This window comes from Panthera uncia, chromosome F1 (assembly GCF_023721935.1).
Source record: "Panthera uncia isolate 11264 chromosome F1, Puncia_PCG_1.0, whole genome shotgun sequence".
NCBI lineage: Eukaryota > Metazoa > Chordata > Mammalia > Carnivora > Felidae > Panthera > Panthera uncia.
This window is the reverse complement of record NC_064813.1, coordinates 47,280,526-47,303,957: the sequence shown is the minus strand read 5'-3', so window position 1 is coordinate 47,303,957 and position 23,432 is coordinate 47,280,526. Positions and strand designations below refer to the sequence as shown.

General features: G+C 36.5%; 1 long non-coding RNA gene across 1 annotated transcript; it reads right to left on the bottom strand.

Moving 5' to 3' along the window:
* Window positions 1-731: 731 nt before the first annotated feature.
* LOC125925981 (uncharacterized) lies at window positions 732-23,189 on the bottom strand. The gene is made up of 3 exons (XR_007458963.1): window positions 23,031-23,189; window positions 5,759-5,836; window positions 732-887 (listed from the first exon to the last, which is right to left on the bottom strand). It is a non-coding gene; the product is annotated as an uncharacterized LOC125925981 (long non-coding RNA).
* Window positions 23,190-23,432: the final 243 nt, after the last annotated feature.

The window sequence follows — 23,432 nt, the reverse complement described above, 5'->3', positions numbered from 1 at the left end:
CAGTACACACCAAAAAGTTAAAACATCAAAAAATAAAAATATGAGTAGTATACTCTAGGAACCCCCAAAAAGCCAGAATTGTTGTGTTATAGCAAAAAGGGAAGACAAAGTATGATTTCTAAATGATTCACTGGTGAGGAGCATAGGTTAAAATGAAGAGGGAGAGAGAGAGAGAAATGAGAGATATTAAAAAGAAGGCCACTTAGCATGAGTAACAGAGAACACAGAGCTGTTGATTAAGAAGGCAATACCATAATACCCAGAAGAAGTGGGGAAGAAAAAAATCAGTTTGAATAAGTCAGGTAATATGACACACTTGGGTGGATCATCAAGAGGGCAGATAAATATAAGAATCCTAGAGATTCTTATAAGAATAAATATAAGAATACAAGAGATTTAGATGTGCTATTTTTTTCTTAAACTGTATTTTAATTTCATAACTTTTATAATTTCTCTCTCCCCAGTTCTCCACATACATTCATAATTCCACTACATTGAGTAATGGTACTTAAAGTTCCTTAACACAGCTGTTCTTATTCCTTCCTTTACCTTTCTAGTTGCTGTTCCTTCTGCTTCCAAGGCCCTCTCCACCTATCTTTGTTCATTAGCTCCAATACATCTTTCAGGAATTAGCCTAAACATCACTTCTTTTATCAGTTAGCTTGCATAGCATTCAAGTAAGAGAAAACCTACTTAACTGGCTTAAATAATGACAGAATTTATTAGCTCACAAAGCTGGAAATCCAAAGGAAGGAGATATTTCTAAATGAGCCTACTCCAGTCGTTCCAGCTCAATCAATATCTTCTTATTTCTCTTGGCTATAAACATCTCTCTGTGTTGCTTTAATCCTCAGTCTTCACAGATACAAAATGGCTTTTCCTGGATCCTGTTGAAGGAAGAGACCAGCATTCAATATCTGAAACAGAAAGCTTATTGTTTAAGTAAGCAAGGAAGAACTGTCTTTTTATGCAGACTCTCTCTGAGGAAAGTTGATCCTATACAGTGTTTTAGGAAGCATGGAATTCAGAGATTGGTGGGCTGTCAGAGGTGGGACTGTTCCTTTAGACATTAGTGAAGCCTTGCCTTTGGGCTCCTGGAGTATGGCTGTTCCTGACCTTCCAATGTTCAGAGACAGGGTGGGTGCCATTAGTTAATTTTCAGAAGTATGGTCAATGCACAGTATTGTCTCTGTTTAATTTATTTTATTTTATTTTATTTTTTTAATTTTTTTTTCAACGTTTTTTAATTTATTTTTGGGACAGAGAGAGACAGAGCATGAACGGGGGAGGGGCAGAGAGAGAGGGAGACACAGAATCGGAAACAGGCTCCAGGCTCCGAGCCGTCAGCCCAGAGCCTGACGCGGGGCTCGAACTCACAGACCGCGAGATCGTGACCTGGCTGAAGTCGGACGCTTAACCGACTGCGCCACCCAGGCGCCCCTGTCTCTGTTTAATTTAATAGCTTAAAACTGATTCTGTAGGATTCTTATCATGATAGTTGCAGAATAATCAGTCTCTTTTAAGAGTTGGGAACTGAAAAAAAATTTAAATCCATAAACTTCAATGTCCAAAGAAAGAGAATAGAGTCATTTCTGGAAACTCTCTAATGAGATCTTAGAATCTTCTTTCCTAGAAATCCCCACCTAACTTAACTTCACATCTCATTGGCCAATATCAGATTGTGTGCTTATTCTTGAATAAATAAATCCCTGTAGATTTAAAATGCCATATGCTAATTAGCTAAGAAATCACTTTTTCAAAAGAAATCAACAAGGGAAAGGGAGTGGTATCACTTGGTTGGCTTAGACAAATCATGTCCTTCCCCTGCACCAGGGGTAAATCCAACAACCTACAATACGGAGAGAGTGAGCTGGATGTGGAGACATATTGTTCACCATATCCCTCTGGGAACATTCCCTGAAACATCTTTTGTCATTCCTGCAGGACATTTATACAATCCTAGCATCTCCGCCAACTTTTCTGGCAAATGACTGCCTACCTTCCTAATGGGAAAAGGTAACAGGTAACATTTCCAAAATGCCTTTGATTGTTTTCTTTAGGACAGAGTAAGGTAAAGCTCAATTTCTCAGAAGTTTTCCCCACCAGGACTATCTAGGGTTAGTCCTAAAATGTTAAATGCTAATTTTTAATTCAAATTTTTATATTTATAAAAGTAATGCATGCACATAAACAAAACCTAGTTTAAGGGAGAAATAAGCAAGGGTTGTTATGGAAGATCATAGTTGAAGTGAGTCTTCATGGGTGAGGAAATTTTAACCAAGTGGCTAAGGGTAGTCTAACACTTCATGTAACCTTGCAGGTGGAGATTGACAGTCCTACACATGATACTTTAGAGGAAAGGTAGAATTGTGAGGTTTCTTTCTTGTGAATGCTCAGGCTCATTCCTTTTGCCTCTATATTTATGAAATCTCTTATGTAATGGTCTTAAGGGGCATAGATGTCTTTAGACACCAAAGAAAGAAGGAGGAAGCAAGAAAGAGGAAATGATTGCCAGAAATAGAAGTTAAAATGTGCCATAAACTGGTTTCATGACCCCAGCATTTTTCCAGTGGCAACATGTGATGATGCTGCAATTTGCTGCTATATGCCCCTTCAGAAATGGACTCACTATTCCCCACCTATGGGGATGCTGCCAAGAAATGACCTTTGACTCTCAGCTCTCTTAGTGGCTTAGATAAAGAAAAGTGACCTAAGATCATACCTCTTTCCAAAGGCAGGCTGCAATCAATGATTGACCAAAGTGAGGGTGAAAGTCCAGCCCATTCATCCGTCTTGGAATGATTCTGAAGACTCATCTCAGCTGCAGCGCACCTTATAAGGTCAATGTAGGCCTCTGTTGATCTGCATTTCAGCTCAACTTCCCTTTTTGCCCAATCTGGCTTCTTTCCTCACCCTTCTACCCGTGTACTAAGTGCACTTCCTAATAATAAAATACTGTATGGTAACATTTACCTCATAATCTAACCCCCAGGGAATCCAGCATGCAACAGTTGTTATGAGAACCAGGAGTGTTCCAAAAATACAAATATTGAGATGGGATGTTGGAGCTAGATTGCTTTCTATCTATCCGACAATGATCATCAAACCCAGGACTCCACCGTAAGAATAGCTGAGTTCCAAAGAGGTGAAACTCCCAAACCAGGCAGGTTTGCCTAAGTTCAGAGTCCTGGTTGAGAAAGAATACAGCCTTGAAACCTGGTTTTATCTCATCCTCTCATTTTTTTTTAATTTCCAGCTTTCCGTGAACCATTTGGACACAAAGAATGGGCCCATCCTCCAAGTTAAGAGCTAGAACTCCCATTTTCATGAACTTATTGCAGAAAACAAGTGTTTCCATTATGAATTTCTTCCATTCATGGTTATTATGCCAATAATTGGTGGTAAGAGTCAAAGAGGAACATGCTGATCAAAGTGAGTAAAGGGTATATCATGAAAGAACAGCAAAGGATCTTGAATATATGTGTTAGCAGAGTCTGGGAGAGTACATTCTGAGGTCATGGTCTGAAGGGAATAGGTAAAATACAAATTGCAAATATATAAAATATAAAAAATAAATATATAAAACATATAAATTGTAGGGGTGCCTGGGTGGCTCAGTCAGTTAAGCGTCCAACTCTTAATCTCAGCTCAGGTCATGATCTCACAGTTTGTGAGTTCAAGTCCCATGTTAAGCTCTGTGCTGACAAGTATGGAGCCTGCTTGGGATTCTGCCTCCCTCTCTCCTTTTCTCTCTCTCTCAAAATAAATAAACTTTTAAAAATAAAAGAAAATACAAATTGTGTTCCACTTCAAGTTCATATGCTTAAGCCTTAACCCCCAATATGTTGTATTTGCAGATAGGGCCCATAAGAAGGTAATTAAGGTTAATTGAGGCCATAAGGATGGGGCCCTGATTTGATAGGATGAGAGTCCTTATAAGAGGAGACACCTGAAAGCTCACTCAACCTTTCTTTCCCTGTGTGTGCACAAAGAAGAGATCACACAGAGAGATGGTGGCAACCTACGAGCCAAGCAGCCTCATAATGAAATCTATCTTCCTGGTATCTTGATCTTGAGTTGCTAACCTCTATACCTATTAGGCATAATAATAATAATAATGTTTCTGTTGTTTAAGCTACCCAGTCTACTGTATTACGTTATGACAGTTCAAGCAGACCAATACCCCGCAGAGATAATATGAAAAGCTCTAATATATGTATAAAATCCAAAGGAAGAAAGAGCTCTGCAGCAAATCCAGATCATGGTGCAAGCAGCTCTGTGGCTGAAGCCATTTGACATATTAGACCCTATTGTTTTGGAGGTATCAGTGGTGGGAAAAGATGCAGGAATGGGACCTCCCTAGGCCAGAAGGTAGGGGTGAACTGTACCTGCTGGGCCTGCCCAAATTTTTGACCTGGTAGATCCAGTAGAATACACCTCATGACTAATAGTTCTGGCTTCGTGGTTATTGAGTGTTCACTGTTCAGACACTCTATCTGTACCATGGCCAGGCAACACAGAAACTGATTTCCAAAAAGTATATAATTCTCCATTTTAGTTGGTATGGCCTTGCTCCAGAACACTAGGGATCTGCACTATGATTCTCTAATTGGTCATTGCATAAGCCCTCCCAGATTCTGCTCCACAATAAAGTCAATATTGCCCTATTTGCTGGGAGTCCTTCCAAAGGATTGCTGTCACTGTCAGACGTCTCTATAGCTTGCCTTAGATGAAAATACTGGTCTGTCTAAGCTCATGCCTTCATCCAAAGGCATTCTTCATTTAATAACTGATACACATGAAAGAGGGAAAGGCCTAGATCCCTTGATGTTACATGAGACAATTCTGAATATCACTTTTGATGTCCCTGTGGGGGTTAGCGGAGGCCTTTATTGGGATGACTTCACAGTTGAACATCTGCCTACATCTGCTTCCTTTCTCCCTTCACAGCGTTGATCCCCCAAGCACTCCTTAATAAACATCTTAAGCACTAATCCCCATCTCAAACTCGACTTCCCAGGGAATCCAACCTATAACCAGATATACAATCAATGAAAATGGTTTGCAAGCTACATTTGCTATATCATCAAATGTTCATGCCATACCCAATTTTATCTCTGTAAAATCAAAGAAAAATTTATTTAAGTTGTGTATGTAATTTCATTCCAGTGATAGAATAACTACTGTTTAAGGGCTTATTATCTGTGAAATTAACTTTTAAAATAGCCTGACAGTTTTAAACTTCAAACAGTAATTACAACTGGGATTGCACAGAATGTTCTCTTCTTTGTTTTTAGTACCTGTGGGAACAAATTAATTAATAAATGTAGTTTGATTTCCAAAAAGTTTGCACTAATAATAATTTCAATGACTGCAACCAAGGTCCTAAAAAGGACCACTTTCCTTGAAAGTCAGACAAATAAAGAATCAATGTTAATCCAAGATTGTTTTTCTTTCATGCAGTCCTCCTCACTTTTCTTAGTAGCTGGCAGTTAAAATGCAAAACTCATATAGATTTACTTATATCACTAGTGGAGGTATTTTGAAGGGTCTTTGGAAATATGTGTCTTTTAAGAGACCTAGACTCAAAGTAAATATTTCAGCACAATAAATAAATAAATAAATAAATAAATAAGTCAAAATTGAATAATATTTCTTAAATACAACTAATACGAATATGGATTCAACACACTAACCCTGAAATATGAAGGCCTGGGCGGGCGTTGATTTTTTTACTGAAGTTAACTTTTACACTTACCTCTCAAGTTCATTTGCATGCCAAATTCAGAAACTCGATTTGCATATTGCACTGAAGATTAACTAGCCTGCCACAGCTCTGAAAAGCAGAAGAGAGAACAAATCATTAATATCATTAGCTTAATATATTGTTTATGACAATTCCAAAGAAGGGGAATATTTAAAAAACTGGAAACCTCAGAACAGAAATTAGAAAGAAGTGTTTGTTTCTGAGTAGAAGAAAATGTGTTTAATAGTTTACTAGTTCAAGTAGCTCAGGCAAACAACCAAGGTAATTCAAATAGTAAGTAGACGTTATTTGGGGAGAACCAGAACATTAAAAGGAATGAGTCTTGATGGTCACATTACTCCTGCACTTTCTAAATGGTGCTGTAGCCTCGTATGTTTTATATACTTGTTGGAAAAGACGTTTAAACTTTAATTTGTGCCGTAGTAAAATTATATTATGTAAAGGGCTTTAAATGCTGAAGCTTGGTGTGATTAAGCAATGCTGAAACTATTGTGATGTTACAGAAAACTAGTGAAGTTATCTTCAATAAAAGAAACCAAGAGCTTCAATTATCTGCCCACAGATTATGATTTGAATTTGTGTATGTAAGCTTATGAAAAGAACTTTAAAGAAAATAAATCCCATAAATTTCTTTAAGAATTTTCGGTGGTATTCATGGCCAATTTACTTCCATCTTGGTTTCCCAGAATTTATAATAAGTCAAGTAAAATATCAGTTATCCTCTCAAAAACATAGATTTGTCCACATCTCTATCAACACATTGCTTCACAGATTTCAGACTCTTGCAAGGAAAGGACCAAATTCATCATTTGGGTGTCCAAATCATTAATTCTTCATGGTCAGCATACATCCTCCTCCATTTTTTCCACATGTCCAAATCTTATCTGATCTTTAAAGTCTTTTGAAAAATCTGTTTTGCAGGAAGCATTCTAACATTTCCTCAATAATAACTTCTTGAAATTTTCATTACATTAGTGTCTACACAACACTGTAAGCTTTTAATGCTAACCTTTTTACCATTATCTGCTTCTCCCATGTGTATCTAATTTGTCTCCCCCCACCCTTTTTTTTGAGACAGAATCTTTAAGCAGGCTCCATGCTCAGAACAGAGCCAGGCATGGGGCTCAATCCCACAATGCTGGGATGATGGCCTGAGCTGAAATCAAGAGTCAGACGCTCAACTGACTGAGCCACCCAGGCACCCAATTTGTGTCCTTGAAAACAATGTAAGTAATTTGAAGACAAATGTCATATTTTCTATCTTTGTATCCTTTGATGCCCACTGGGCACAGAGTAAGGGTCCAAAATTATTTGTTGATATATTGCACCAATATTCTTCTCTTATTTATGTAAAATTTTGGACAACTTAAAACTAAATGATGAGCTGATAAACTTTACACACAAACATTAATTTGTGATCTCTTTTTAATGGAGCTCAATATTATCAAAAATTTCAAGGGTAAGTTCCCACATTTATCTTAAGCTCCCTTTATTTTTCTTCATTCTATTTTCCCTCTATTCTTTAGACTGCACAATCTCTATCGATCTATCTTGAAGTTCACTGATTCTCCTACCAGTTCAACTACACTGCTTAGTTCCTATATATATATATATATATATATATATATAGTTCCTTTATTTCTTTAAATATTATGTCCATTAGTCTCTGAACATATTTATAATGGCTTATAACCACTATTTGGAAATATTTTTTCTGTTAAATCTGACATCTAGTCCCTCTTATAAACAGTTTCTGTTGCCAGCTTTCTTCCTATATGTGGGCCACAATTTCCCATCTCTGCATGTCTCATATTTTTTTTTTTGCCAAAAAATTGGAAAAATTAGGTCATACATTGTAGCAATTCTGTATACTTGTTGCCTCCCATCCCTCTAGGGAACCTATTTTTGTTGTTCGCTTCTATTTTGTTTTCTTATTTAGCTATTTCTGTTTCTGTCACAATGTAAAGCCTTTATGTGTCTCCTCAGAGGATGGGTCCTTAGGCATGTCACCTGAAATGACAGTATTAGCAGGTTTGTCTTTGACTCCCTTTCCATAACTTCTCTGTTAAAGTGACTGCCTCACCTATAAGTTAGACCCCATTAATTAATGGCTGGCTATTATTTTCAGCAATGCCCTGTATACATGTTTATCAACAGTCTGCTTCAGTTAAACTCAGGAAGGGGTAATTTTTGAGGCCAGTCTGAAATTTGTTCTGACCCTAGCAGGCCTCTTCGCTGTCTCATTTCCCCTTTCTCTGTTGAACTATCTGACCTAACATTTAACTTGCTGTTCACAATTAAGAGAAGTTATTGCTTTTCTAGAGCACCATTAGCCTTCCACATAGTATTTGCACACACTCTGTTTTAAATAAAGTCAGTTCCTTGGGGAAAGCTCCAGAAATATGTACTCTTATGGATTATTTCACCCTCTGAGCAAAATCTCTGAGCCCCTACTCTGGACACCGAGCGGGGCAGTAGCCTCTGATCTTCTTGTCTTGTCTCTTCTAGAGTGGAAACTTTGCCCTCTGAGTACCTTGGAATGAAGGCAACCGGGGCATCAGGGTTCTCAGGCTGCACACCTTGAGTGCGGCCCCCATTCTATGGGTGAGGGATAGGTGGAGGAAGGGAGTCCCTGACCTCTTGACCACACTCACCAGGAATTTAGGTTCTTCAGCATAGAGAGAATAAGGAATGTTGTGGCTTGTCCCTATCAGGGAAGTATGGTAAATCGTGATTAGGAGCTGAGGGGAGAGGGAGCCCCATTTTTTAGTTACACCCTCCCAGAGTTGAGCTTCTATCAAGTTGAGCTGTAGGCTGGAAAAAGAGAGAATGAGTTTTGACTCAAAGCCACAACATTTTTGCTGTTCTTATTGAGGTTTAGTAGATTTTCTTGAATAAGTGTTTCTTGATTCGCTCTATGCACATAGGACAATTTCCTATTGTCCTATGGTAGAAAGGTAGTTTTTTGGTTTTGTTCTTATAATTTTCACCACCTTTCCACAGAGTTCCTCATGTCACCATCCTGGAAGTGGAACTAATGCAGTATTTTCATTTCTATATTAAAGAGGTAGAAACCATGTGTTTTATAACCTCCTAAGTCCACTTACCTAGTGAGTAGCAAAAGTGGAATATCAATCTTGGCATTCTACACTGTATCACTACATTGTGTTGATTACCATGATAAGGAATGTGTGTGTGTTTGTGTGTGTGTGTTTATGTGTGTTACCTTAACAAATGAACAATAAATTGCTCCATTTACCTAGCATTCGTTTACTCTGCAAGTCATGAGTTCGTACCATCTATGTGCCAGACCTGGTGCTGGAAATAATAACTATTAAGTGGACCAATATCTCCAGGTAGCTTTCAATGCAGTAAGATTGATTGTTTAAGTAATCTTTTGCTGAGCAAGATTTTGCTGTGAGCATATCCAGTGACTATGCAAGACCCTTACTTAAATGTCTGCTGGATAACTCAAATTTAATCATGTCCCAAACCCAGTTACTGAACATTGCTCTCCCCAATCCGTTTCTACACCAGTTTCTTTGTATTAGTAAATGAAATCACTGACTTCCCAGGTTCTCAAGCCATGGAAGATGGGTCATTTTGATTCATCCCTTTCCCTTACCCCTCACATCTCATTCTTAACAAGCTACATAGAGTCCCTAACTGCAAAATACATCTCTGGTCCCCTCAATCCTCTCCTTCTCCAGCATTTCCCCAGTCAAATATCCCTCAATATTATCACCCTGCAATGGCCTCTTCACTGCTTCATTCCTTTCACTTTTTTGAACATATAATCCATTTTCCACTGAGCAGCAACAGTGGGCCCTTGGAAAAAAATTTAAATTGAGTGTTGTAACTCTCTTCCAGTGGTATTCTATTGCATGTACAGAAAATTCAAATTCCCTTTCTTGACATATAAGCTCCTTTATTATTTAGCCTTCACCTACCTTTTCAGTTTTGCTTTTTTACCAAGTTCTGCTTAGTTTGCATGCTGATCCTCTTTTTATTTCTCAAGTACTTCAAATTTATAACTCCTACATTAATTTCATTTCCTGGAAAACTCTTGACTATGTATCTATTTGACTGACTCTTCCTCAATCTCCAGTTCTTATTCCAATTCTCACAGGGATCAATGACCATAACATAGCGCATAATACTATTTATACCTTTAAAAAATTACTTCTTTCTATATCTCTTTAAATGCACTTAAATCTATCTGAAATAATCTTATTTACTTAATTTATATTGTTGCTTCATCTTCCTGTAAAGTAATAAAGCATTTAATAATACAAATTTTAAAATAAGTTAATGAATGATTGAATAAATGTGTGAATGACATAATCTACAAACTGCATGTTGAGAAATGTCTTTAAAAGGGTGTATTAATTAGGGTAACACTACTGTATATAATTGTTTAAACATAATAGAAGTTTATTTTTTGGTCACATTAATTACTCCTGACCAGTTCTAATCCAAGTGATCTAGAGAGATCTTCAGAGATCTAGAATCCCTCCATCTTAAGAACCCATGACTTCCAAGATTATCAAGCTTGTCTATATCAAGTCAGTGGAAGAGGAAGGAACACATACAGAAATTGTACCTTTACCTCTACCTTGATCCAGAGTTGACAAACTTCCCTGAAAGCACTATTTATAAGTTAACATTTAGACACAAAAGAGGATGGAGCTGCTTCTAGCCACAACCTTGTACTATGGGGTACTCATGATTACCTTAAAATCTGGAAATCTCTCTGACATTTTTTTAAATGAAGAATATATATTTTTAGTTATATCTTTTTATATTTCCTCTATCAAGCTTATAAACAAAGTCGATATGTAGAATCCCAAACTAACTATATTATTTTATTTGAGGAGCATACCCAGAAACATTTATAGATAACATGGCAAGCCTAACATTTCCATAAGTAAGACCTCAAAAGCATGATTTATTGTGTTAACCTCATTATTTTCTCTATGCTAGTTTTCTTCATTTTATTTCTCATTTGTCCTAGTTTCTTTAAATGATGAAATAAAGTTCTATGCAGAACACATACAGGACAAATAAAAATATATTAAAGCATATATAATAAAATATGCAACTGAATTTTTAAAAATATATACATTGGAAAGGTAAATTTATAAAAGAAAAATTGCATTTTGAAGTGTAAATTATTGAAGAGAAGAGTTTTGGTTCTTGAGAATTTCTAATCTCTCTTTTGCAGATTCTGTGTTGTTTTCACTGGTGACTCCCACATGTCCCCAGGCACCAAGACATAACTATATCACACTAGAGGGAAGTAACAGTGTTTTACTTCCCTCTAACACCACCCAAAAAATGTCTTAGATGCTTTTTAAGTTTTCAGTGGACATGCTGGATCAATAAACAGGTAACTTAACTTTTGTTTTTCTCAATGTTATCCTCGCTAAAGGGGAATAATAATAGCATATATCTCAGTTATTTTAATGAAAAATTAATAGCCTATGTAAAGCAATTAACAAAGTGCCTAATAGTTTGTACAGCCCACTATTTTAAATGACACACAATGTTTGCTGGGTCTGTTTTATGGTAATATCACATTCCACTTATGTGGGTGGTGCTCTAGCTCTTTTATTGACTAATCCAAATTCTATTTCATAGGAGAGGAAACTGTAGCAACTTGGTTTTATATTAATTAATTTTCTCCTGTCCCCTAACTGACATGAACAATACTAATAATGGTGATGAAGAATTTTACTTTGTTTTCAGGTAGAAAAATTGCAAAAATGATATTACCCCACCATGAATGGAAGCTGCTAGGACTTTGAGTCCCTTATAATTATGAATATTATAATTATGAAAGTTTTCCCCTCCAAATCTATACCCCATCTTTCTTCATAAAGCTCTTCATTCTGTCTACCTAGAGCTAGCCAAAATGCAAATTTTGAGAGCACCATACTAAGACTGCTCTCGCTTCTAACTCTCAGGAGTTCCCCAAAACTACCCTCAGTTTAAATGATTTTCTGGAAGGACTTATAGAACTCATTCAAAGCCATTATAGCCATGGGGATGGTATGGTTTGTTACATTGAAAGTGTACAAATAAGAATAAGTCACAGGCAGAGACACATAAGACAGAGTTTTGAAGTGTTCTAAATCTGAAGCTTCTGTTGTCCACAGGAAACATTACCCTCCCAGATTGATGTGTGACAATGTACACAGAGTATTGCTAACCAGGGAAGTTTGCCTGAGTCTCGATGTCTAGAGTCTTTATTGGAGATTGATCAGGTAGGCATTAATAGATTATTTGCCCACATGGTGGAACTCATTCTCCGGGCCCACTGATTTGTGAATGATCCAGAGTTCCCACTAAAAATCACTCAGTAGGTCTTTCTATGACTATTGTGTGTGGTCATTCTCCAACCTAAATAAAAGTACTTCCCTCTCGTATAACATAGGTTGCCTCTTAGAAGCAAAGGGCAAAGGGTCAACGTCTGTTTGGCCAAGGCCAAATTCTTTATTATACAGTGTCACCAGCAAAAAGCTGCTGATAGTTTGTGTATAGGTCAACTTTTGCCCCTAAAACATATGATTCTGTGTTTTTATATCCAAACTTTCAAAGAGAGAAACCTGAGTGTTTGGTTTGTCTTTATCATGTAGGTCATGTGGAGATTTCAGCTAAACCACTCCTCCAAAGTCTTCTAGTTTACAATAAACACTAACCATTATGATTTTATTTTTTTAATTTTTTTAATGTTTATTTATTATTGAGAGGCAGAAAGACATAGAGTGTGGGCAGGGGAAGGGACAGAGAGAGAAGGGGACACAGAATCCAAAGCAAGCTCCAGGCTCTGAGCTGTCAGCGCAGAGCCCGATGCGGAGCTCCAGCTCATGAATCGCAAGATCATGACCTGAGCCGAAGTCGGTCGCCTAACCAACTGAGCCACCCAGGCGCCCCATTATGATTTTATTAAAATAATCATTGCATATGTACATAATATGTATTTATTTTCCTGGAGTTAATTATTTTATGTACCTAATAGCAAGAAAACATTGATATGCAAAGTAAGCAAAAGAGGAAATAGTCATTTAGAGTCTGGCCATTGATTTTACTCCATTATCCATATCTTAACTTTTTGATCCAAATCATGGTTTGTCCATATTTAATTCAGTGAATGGAAAAGTATGGCTTTCATGAGTAATCCACTTTTATGTCTAACTTCTCTTTGAACCATTAAAAGACTTTTCTTTTGCTTGATCCAAATTACTCTTGCTCAAATTTAAATGAATTTTCTTTGTTCTGTTTTTAGCAGTCAGATCAAGCACTGCATTGGAGAATGAAAGTAACACAAAAATTACCACTAACCATTTCTCAAATACGTCAAAGTCACTTCAAATTCTAACTCTTTCTTCCCAGATTTTAGCCATTCCTCCCACATGGGGTCATAGAAAATCTAATAAGAAATAAGAGTGCGAGAAACTCTCAAAACTATTCAAAAATATGCCCTTTAATAAAACTTCATGCAAATGGATTGCCTGGACTGTATTTTTTTAAGTTGCTTATTGCATACAATAGAAAAAATGGTCTCCATACCCCACAACAGGACATGGAAACAACTATAGGGTTATATCTTTTGCATTCTCAGTTTCTAAATGTTAGAAATGTTATGATTATGTTGCTAAGCAATGTGCAAATCAATGGCTCTTTGGGATCTCGTATCCTTTGGAAGAAGATATATTTAACAGTTTGTTTATAACATATTTTCTTAAATGTAAAATACCTACAGCATTGTTAAAACACCTGGCTTTAGGTCATCTAATTAAACTCATTGTAAACATATCTTAGGAAGGTTTATTTTCTAACTACATTATGTGAAATATAATGGGAGTATTTGTGTGTGTGTGTGAGAGTGCATGTGTGTGTGTGTGTGTGTGTATTTCATACTATTTTTACCTTTACATTTATACTAGATGTGGAATTTCTGAATTATCTAATGTGAAATTCCAAGTGATTTACAGGAAGAACTGTTGACACTTATCACCTAGCTTAGAAGTTCTAACCATTGCACTGAGCCATAGAATCTTTCCACCAAGTCTTTGCTAAAGTCTTTCTTCTACAAAGTCAGGGCAACTTATTAATAATAGAAATTTAATCTAAGTGGAAAAACCTGGCAACATTTCCTAAAGTTTCAGAGGGGTTCAAGAATAACTCTGGTTAAGTCCCAGAAGTTCTAAGGCCCCAGAACTGAACCTTATAGGAATTCATAAATGAAGAGCATTAATATATTTTACCTGCTTATTCTTTCATGCACTCTTGAATTTAATAAAATATTTTCTGAATGCTAACTACATGTTAGACAGAAATAATATAAAGCCAAATCCTATGTAACATATTTCTTCAAGATACTTACATTACGTTTGTCCAAGTTAATAAGGGCAAAAGACACTGTGATTACTTTGACAAAAAATATGATTCAAGTATTAGAGTATGAAGGATCCTAAAATTTATAAAGTAGCAAATGAGAAAAGAACACAAAGGAAAAAAAAACTACTGGACATAGACACTAAGGCATAAAATGTTCCTGTGCATTTGGGTAAATACAAGGACCATAGTGTGTCTGGAGAAATGTTTGAGAGGGCAGAACAAGTGGGGGAAAGGCTATGTATATACCATGCCATTCCAAGTGGCAAGGAGAGAAAATTAGCAGCTTTGAGCTGGTTATTCAAAATATCAGTATTGAATTTAGAATAATTAAATTAATAGTAGTGAAAGTGATAAATTGGAATTGGAGATAGACAGGGTTAAAAGTAACCCTGTAAGCAGGGAAGCCAAATTGGAGAGCAATTTGGAAATGTTGGGGGTTATTAAGTGACCCTATTAAGAGATTAGAAAAAAATTGGACTAAGTAGCTCTGTGTTTAGAGAGGAGAAAATTAAGAGAGGGTATATTAAGGCTGTGTAAATAAGAGAATATGATATTCAGAAATTATAAGTTATAGCAGTCATTAATCCTGTTCACTAAACACGTCTGGGTTTCCAGGTTGTGATCACATGGAAGAATGCTGCTCCCTGAACCCTTGTTTTGGAGGGTAAATTATAAGCCAAAGTTAGATATTTCACTTTTGCACTGGAGCGTTTATTGAATTGACAACATGAAACCCTCTAGCCCTTCCTTCCCTGTGGTCCATGAACAGCAGCACACACATCGCAGGTTGCTCCCACAGGCTGTGCTCCTGAGAAACTGAGACGACTGGAGCTCCTTGCAGACCTGCATGGGATCTGCAGCATGAATGAGAACTAAACCTCTACTGTTCTAAGTCACTGATGTTTTCAAGCTGTTTGTTACCACAGCATAACATACCCTGCTCTGACCAATTCAAAAGCCATTGGTGCAAAACAACAACAACAACAACAACAAAAACCCGCAAATGAACCAATAAACCCAAATGGAGAGCTCACAGACAGACCTGCATACAGATACACTATGAATAGGGTACCCCACAGATCAACTAGAAAATGAAAGATTGTTTGGTGTAGAAAAACTGGCTCACTATATGGATAAATATAAAACTGGATCCCTACTTAATACCACGCAAAAATGGAAAGCTTAGATGGACTAAAGACTTAAATCTAGAATAAATGTTCACTGGAAGAAATGTTAGGAAATCACTATGACCAAAACCAAAAAAATAATTTCTTAAATAAACTTTTCAAAACACAATCCAATAAGAAAAAAGTATAGAAATAAATCTAAAACAAGGGAAAAAAAACCCTGCAATCCAAAAACAAAAATAAGCAAAGGCATGTCAAATCCTTTCCAGCAGAGAAAAACAAATGAGATGACAAATAGAAGAGTGATGCTCAAAATCATAGTTATTAGGGAAATGCAAATTAAAGCAATAAGGACACAACACTTTTCTATTAGAAAGCTGTCTAATACAAAGTGCTGGGCGTGTATAAGCCCTCATTCTCCACTGTGGAAAGTTATACTGGTGAGACCTTGCTGGAAAGCAGTCTTGAATTACTTAATTAAATATAAAATATATACAATCTGCTCCTGATCACACATCCCAGCAAGATTTTCACAAAGGTAGTTTAGATGACATGTAAATAGATGCTCAGTGAAGGATTGTTTATGGAGATGGGTGGAATAGATGGGTAAACCGTGGTGGCAGTGCATGATGAAATATCAGGAGGCAGTTAGAAGCAACACATTAGAGGGAAATCTAGGAAGATAAATAATCTTAGAAATGTATTGATTACTTTTTTGAAAAGTAAATTATGTCATATAATCCTATTTGTGTATATTCAGTCTGCAGACAAAATGATCATTTGAAAAGGAACACTTAAAATAATAAACACAATAAGCACATTAATATTGTTGCCTATGTTGAGTGGAGGGTGTAGAACAGGAATCGGGTAAAAGGATAAAGAAGAATGAGCAAGCATGTAGAAAAAATAAACAATGCATGGGAAAAAAATGGTTCTACATTTCAAATGCTGTATTGCAACTTGAGAAGTTAAGTATGCTATGAAATAGCATAAGAAACGCCCTTCATTTGAGTTAACATTTGGAAACTAGTTTTAATCATCCATACAAATTGTCTAAGACAGAGATAAGAATATGTTATGATAATATATGACTATGTTGCAATTGTTATGGGCAAACCAGTTTGATTCAAGTGTTATCAGAATAATTTGTATGCATGGATTCCAGTGGGATTCAGTATGTCCTGTCATGAGACATCTCAAACTTACCTATGCATTGTAAAATTGGGCCGTTGTTATTTTTTTCATATTTAAAGCTAATATTTTGCTCTGCCCGCACTCAGATTTTATTGAATTCCTTTTCCCCCACTATTATCTGCCCATACTGCTCATTTCTTGAACATTGGGTCACACATTCTCATAGAAGATAGACCCTATACTTGGTGCTAAGAATGATGGGTATTTGGAGTCACCTTGGTGGCTCAGTCAGTTGAGCATCTCTGACTCTTGGTTTCAGCTGAGGTCATGATCCAGGGTCATGGGACCAATCCCTGCATTGGTCTCCTCGCAGAGCATGGGGCCTACTTGGGATCCTCCCTCTCCCTTTCCTCTGCTTGCGCACTCTTTCTCTCTCTAAAAAACAAAAACAAAAACAAAAACAAAAAACAACAAAACAAAACAAAGAAACAAACAAAACCCAAAAATGTTAAGAATGACAGATAAATAAAATAAAAATGTGAAAATAAAAATGTGAAAAACAACATGAGCTATGACTTTGCAACCTTACTACATGGTTGCAAAGGACACAGATAGATATTAATACCTATATCATTAACTAATAATTCCATGAAACAAAGACAGGAAGAAATGATGAACCTCCAGAATACAGCTATGCAGGCTGCTTGGATAAATGGGATTTGTGTGAGGGCACACACAGTTTGTTAAGTGACTTTGGCTCAGGTCACGGTCTCATGGTTCATTAGTTTGAGCCCCATTGGGCTCTGCACTGACAGTGAGGAGCCTGCTTGGGATTCTCTCTCTTCCTCTCTCTGAGCCCCTCTCCCGCTCTTTTCTCTCCCTCAAAATAGATAAACTTTATTTTAAACAAAGGGATTTGTGGGGCACCTGGGTTGCTCAGTTGGTTCAATAAAAGCACTTTCTTACTTGTGTCTTGTTCAACATTAATTTAAACATACAGACTTTAAAGGATATTAAGGAGGACATTAGTGATGAACCGGGTGTTATATGTAAGTGATGAATCACTATATTCTACTCCTGAAACCAATACTACACTATATGTTAAGTAACTGGAATTTAAATAAAAACTTTAAAAAAAATCAAGAAAGTAATAAATAATAATTGGCAACTTAATTATTCAACAATAAAATAATTTTTAAAAATATAGGTGCCTGGGTGTCCCAGTCAGTCAAGTGTCTGACTCTTGATCTTGGCTCACGTCATGATCTCATGGTTTTCGAGATTGAGCCCCACGTAGGGCTCTGCGCTGAGAGCACAGAGCATGCTTGGGATTCTCTCTCTCCCTCTCTCTCTGGCCCTTAACCTACATGCACATGCACACACTCTCTCTCTCTCAAAATAAATACATAAACATTTTACAAAACAAGATAAAAATAAAAAATGAAAATAAATAAACATACAGATTTTAACTTAGTATCAGAGTTCTGGAATGATGATTATGCATACCTGTTATGTCCTTGTTTGATACCAGTTCGTTTTTTGTCTTCATCTCAATCAATACTTTTCTCATCCTATATCTAACTAATAGTCTCTAGCTATTTGTATATTATCATTAAACACTTTTTGCCATTTTTATCTCTTCCAAAGGGAAGCAGATCTGTAACACCAATAATAGTAACTAATAACATAACTAAATTAGAGACTTGAGCATAAGAGTGTTTTTCTAGTGGGTTAAAAAAAATCCTTGCTTAAAATATTCTGAATATATTCTCACATCAGCAGTTTTCCATGATTTCTCACATGGAAGATTAGTAAGAGAATTATTAAAAATTAGAGGAATTCTATAATGCTTTACATGAATGCAATATATTTACTTATATATGCTTATATATTTTTATATAAAATATATATCTATATTATGTAAAATATACATTTATACTATGTAAGATATATATTTTTCATTATATAGATTTCATTATATATATATATATATTTTTTTTTTCCTTCAATACCAGAAGTGGAGGTTATGGAGACTTTGCTCACTGCTGTTATTTTTTATGACAACCCTAACTACAGTGGAAAACTTTGAAAAGAGAAACAACTTTTGCATTAAGATAATCTATTTTTGCATGTGTGTTTCTTTAAAATAATTTCTAAACATAATTGTAAACATGACCATCTAATGCCATGGAAAAACATCATGTCAACATCAAGATAAAACCGAAGCAAGAAGTAGAGCCCGAGGCAATAGCCAAGGGTGCCATCATGCTTTGGCAAGTAGCTCCTACTTACAGAGAAAGGTTTCCTTCTTTCAAATGAAAGCACATGCTTCTGCTATAGAATTAAACAGATTTTTGAGTCCTTGGTCTCACCTAAATTTTGGTACTAACATTCATATTCACTTTAAATGTCTTGTAAAATATCTAGCATTTTGAGTCTTGTTTCTTCCAGGAGCACAAATTAAAAATGAGTAAAGTAGAATAAATTAATTCCTCGGAAACAACACACATAAATCCAGTCAAAAGCTACATTGCATGATTCATATATTAAAAAAATTAAGCAGTGCAACTAAAAATGACTGAATATTAACTTCCTTCTCATCAACAAGCAGATGGTGAGAAGAAAACTCTCAGATTTGAAGTCTTAGAAGACAGATATTGGGAGTTTTCCTTAAAGAAAGTTGCCTAGAATTGAATGTAAGTTCCCAGAAAACATTTTGATCAAGAAATTAATTTTCGGAAGGTTTCAGTCTTGCTTCGAGACTGTTTTTAGAGTATGTTTGTGACCTAATTCTAAAGAAAGTGACAAAGCAAGTAAAGAAGAAAAATTACCATGAAGCATGCTCTGTATCTAAGTGCCATTTATTTCTATAGATGCCAAGTTAACCATGCTGCTGCATTTTGATAACATAGGAGAAAACGCATGATTATATTTCACCATAAATGGATTGTCCCCTTTTACTGCTTTACACCTTACAATGTGGTCTTTGGTTTTGTGTACGTATACAAAGTTTTCTTTTATATAAAATCTGTCATTTAGAGCTTAGTGGTTAAGAGAGTTTCTATAGTCAGACTTCTGGATTTAGAAACCTGCTCAGCAACTTGCTAGAGTCATCTTGAGAAAGTCCCTTCTGTGTCTCAGTTTCTTTATCTGTAAAAGGGGGTACAACAGTAGCATCAACCTTACAGGAGTCTTTTAAGGATTAAATGAATTCATCTGTTCAGAATTCGATAAATGTACTATTATTAATGTTGCTTAATCTAGATTAGGAAAGAGACATGAAGAGCTCTAATTATAATAGCAAAAAGAATACAAATAAGTGGCACGAGAAATTTAGTAGCAAATGTACTATGGTGTGTTTAATCCTTCCTGAAGTGGCCTCAAGGAAAGGCAAACGGATCAGGGACACTTTAGTTGAGCACTGGAGAGTGAGTATATTTCCAAATGACAGATATGTGGCAAGAGACTTACAGAAGGAACTAGAAAAGCATGAAGTCATGAAACTGCATGATATACTCAGAAAATATCACATAGTCGTGTGTGCTTGGAATGTATATTTAAAAATAAACATCTTTATTTGATTAATTGATTCATTTTCTTTGAAATTGTGGTACAGAAACAAATGGGGAAATGATTGGGAATCATTATGCCTCACTCCCTTTGCTCAATTTTCCTATTTTTCTTTATTAAAATCCCACCATTATTAAGAAATTAACAACCTCTTTGAGTCAAATAGGCAATCAAAATTCTGGCCAATCCACAGACTTTTTGCTAGGTGACAGTTCCTAAAACAACAGGTTTCAGGTGGATGTGCTGACTGAAACTGAACTTCAGCATTTATTAGGAAGTCTGACTGAAGTCTCTCTTGGCAGAACTGGGCCTCATCAAGCTGGCTAACGATTTCGATACTATTTGCAGTATTGTGGGCTGACTGTGACCTGCTTCCTGCTCTTCGAGAGCTGTGTCAGTGAGCATGCATTTGTCATAGTGCAGATACAGAACCCAAAGCAAAAAACTTGTGAATTAAGGAAAAGCATGTGGAGGGCTTCCCCAGGAAAAGTCCCGCTGTATAGATCTAAGTCCTTCTGGAATGCATGTTCTCAGGCGTCTGCATGATGTTCTTGAGGGATATGGTGCACTCCCTATCCCCGTAACTACCCTACCTGTTATTCTCTTGCCTCTAGACTGAGGTGGACTCTTAAACATTCTTGGGGCTAAGTTGGATTTGGGATCAACACCTTCCACAAAACGTGCTGTCCTGGCAGAGGCCTGGGGGTTCTCTGTAAACACACTTGGACTCCTTCTTCTGTTTCACTTGTGTACCCACAATCCCCGGTAGGGTTCTCTATCAACAGCCACAGTTCTGTAATAAGGCTTGGAGGCAGCCCGGTAACATCACTATTTGCATATGAAGTATGCTTCTGATTACGTCTATGCTCAGATCACCCCCAGTTGCTCCCCAGCATTAGTCACCATTTCCAACTTTCTTTATAGTTTACAATTCAGCATAGGGCTTTCCTTCCAGATTCATTCTGAACAAGGCCTGTGTTTTGGGGTACTTGATGTTCCCTATACTTTTCTCTATACTTTTCCTATACTTCTCCTCTATCATAGAGGTTATCACTGTATAATTATTTATTATATTATTTAGACCTATGTTTATCTATTATTTATAAATTTTCTTCACTACTCTGTGAACTCTGGGAAGTGGAGGATCTTCTTTTATTTACCTTTGTCACTCCAAACTCCAGAAAAAAAAAAGTCTGGCCTAAAATATGTGTTCAGTAAATGTTTCCTGATTAATGGATGAATTACCAGGTTTTTTCCAAAATAACTTGTAAACTACGTAAAATGCTAATATTAATGATTTATTTCTTTGTAAATAAGAATTATCCTTTTACTAGGATCTTTTTAAAACTATGACTACTTTTTTAAGCAGCACAAATCTTTAATATAACTATAAATCCCTTTATTGGAAATTTCTTTTAACATTGGAGTATCTAGGGATGCCTGGGTGGCTTAGTCTGTTGAGCATCTGACTTCAGGTCAGGTCATGATCTTGTGGTTTATGAGTTCAAACCCTGCATCAGGCTGTCTGCTGTCAGCACAGGGCCTACTTCAGAAGCTCTGTACCCCACCCCACCCCCAAAATAAATAAACATTAAAAAAAAAGATTGGAGTAACTAAGACCGAAAGATGGGGAATAAATGAGAGAATCTAGATAGGACTCTGAGGGCAAACTTTTCTACTTCCCAATTTCTCCAAAAATAAAAGTGCCTCAGATCTAAACCAAAGGCATGTACAGTGTTTTCGCACCAGCCAACAATGGTTGCTACTCATAACGGAGAGCCAAGGAAATCTTCTAGCTACTTAGTATCTAAGATAGATGGTATGGATTTTAAAACAAATGTTTAAATCCACTTAAGCCTTTTACACAGTGAAGGTTAAGTGACCATTAAAATGGGAAGGTTCTATATGTTATTTTAGTACACAGACAAAAAAAAATGCATCTACTACAAAACATAATCCATTAGGTTAATGATCTATGCTGAGGTGGCAAAAATATATCAGGGAAGTGATTCATTGATTCCGTCAGCCTCTCCCTACATCAACTTGCATTTTCAGAGAGATGCAATGCTCATTTTTCTTTGGATCATTCTGTGGTAAATGATGACTTAATTTCTCTGTCAAAATAGCATTCTCAAAGGCAAGCCCAGAAAAATTACACCAAATAGCATCATTATGCAGTGTATACTAATCCAAGTATATCTCCATTCTTTCTCAGGTGTTTTTTGCTTGTTGGTTTTGTTTTGTTTTGCAGTGACTGCTCCTTCAGGACCATATTTCTATATCTGGTATGCAAGTCAAGTAACAGAAAGGGCAACTAAACTGTGTTCTTGAACAGTTGCCATGGATGCAGTGCTAGGAAATATATATTTTATTAAATCTCCTTTTAAAAACCTTCTCCCAAAAGTCATACTTCATCTTGGAGATTAATAGTTTGCAAAGGAAATATGATGTAAGCTGAAGCACACTTCTGGCTCTAACCGGCACGGCGAAATTCAGAGCTTGTGCTGGGTCAGACACAGTGCATCTCCCGGCATCCCGTAATCAGTGCGGTCCTCCTGCCAGGTGACTGTGGACTCTGGCGTGCTATTTCCCCTTTTATTCCTCAGGTACAGGTATAGGAGAAGTTTTCTGCATATTTTAATACCAGTATATCTTCACTGGTCCCTTTTTCTTTTCCTTCAACCCTTTCATCAATTTGCAACCAATCACTAAAATGATTTCCTCTGTTTGAAATTCCTAGAATGATTTCTGTTTTCTGACTAGAAACTGACGACTGAAGTAACTTTTCAGTCAATTATGAAACCTAACTTTTTCCGCATGTTTCAAAAATCTGGAGCCTGGGATGAAAGCTGCAGATGAAGATATTTTTTCTCTTTATTTCTTTGTGTGTGACTCAGAATTTTTCAGTTGACACATCAAGAAACCCCAACTCAGGTTGAGTTAAAAAAAAATTAAAAATTTGGCTCATTAACTGAAAATTCCAGTCAGTACACAGGCATTACATATGACTTTACCAATCAAAAACATACCTCCGACATCCAATCTTTGCTCTCTGGTGCGGCTTTCTGCAGGCCCAGACTCACAGCTTCAGCAGGTCCCAAGCTTCACATCCTTCATTACCCCAAGCAAAATTCCAAAGACTCCCCACATATGGCACATATTTGCTCCACATGCCCACTTCTGTGTCGATAGCTGTTAGCACACAATGTGATGTACTGATTACTTTAGGCAGTGTGGCCCCACTCTTGAAACTCAAGTAGAAGATAATTGCTCCCCAAAATTTTACACTTGCAGGAGGTACACCCTAGTAGCTCATGTAGGAACTAATTTCACCCCCAAAGTGGAATATTGACAGTTGAGGAAAATTTATTTCAAAGAAAAGTGAAGCACATTAAGTAAAGAAGAGCAGGAATGGATGTTGGTCATCAAAT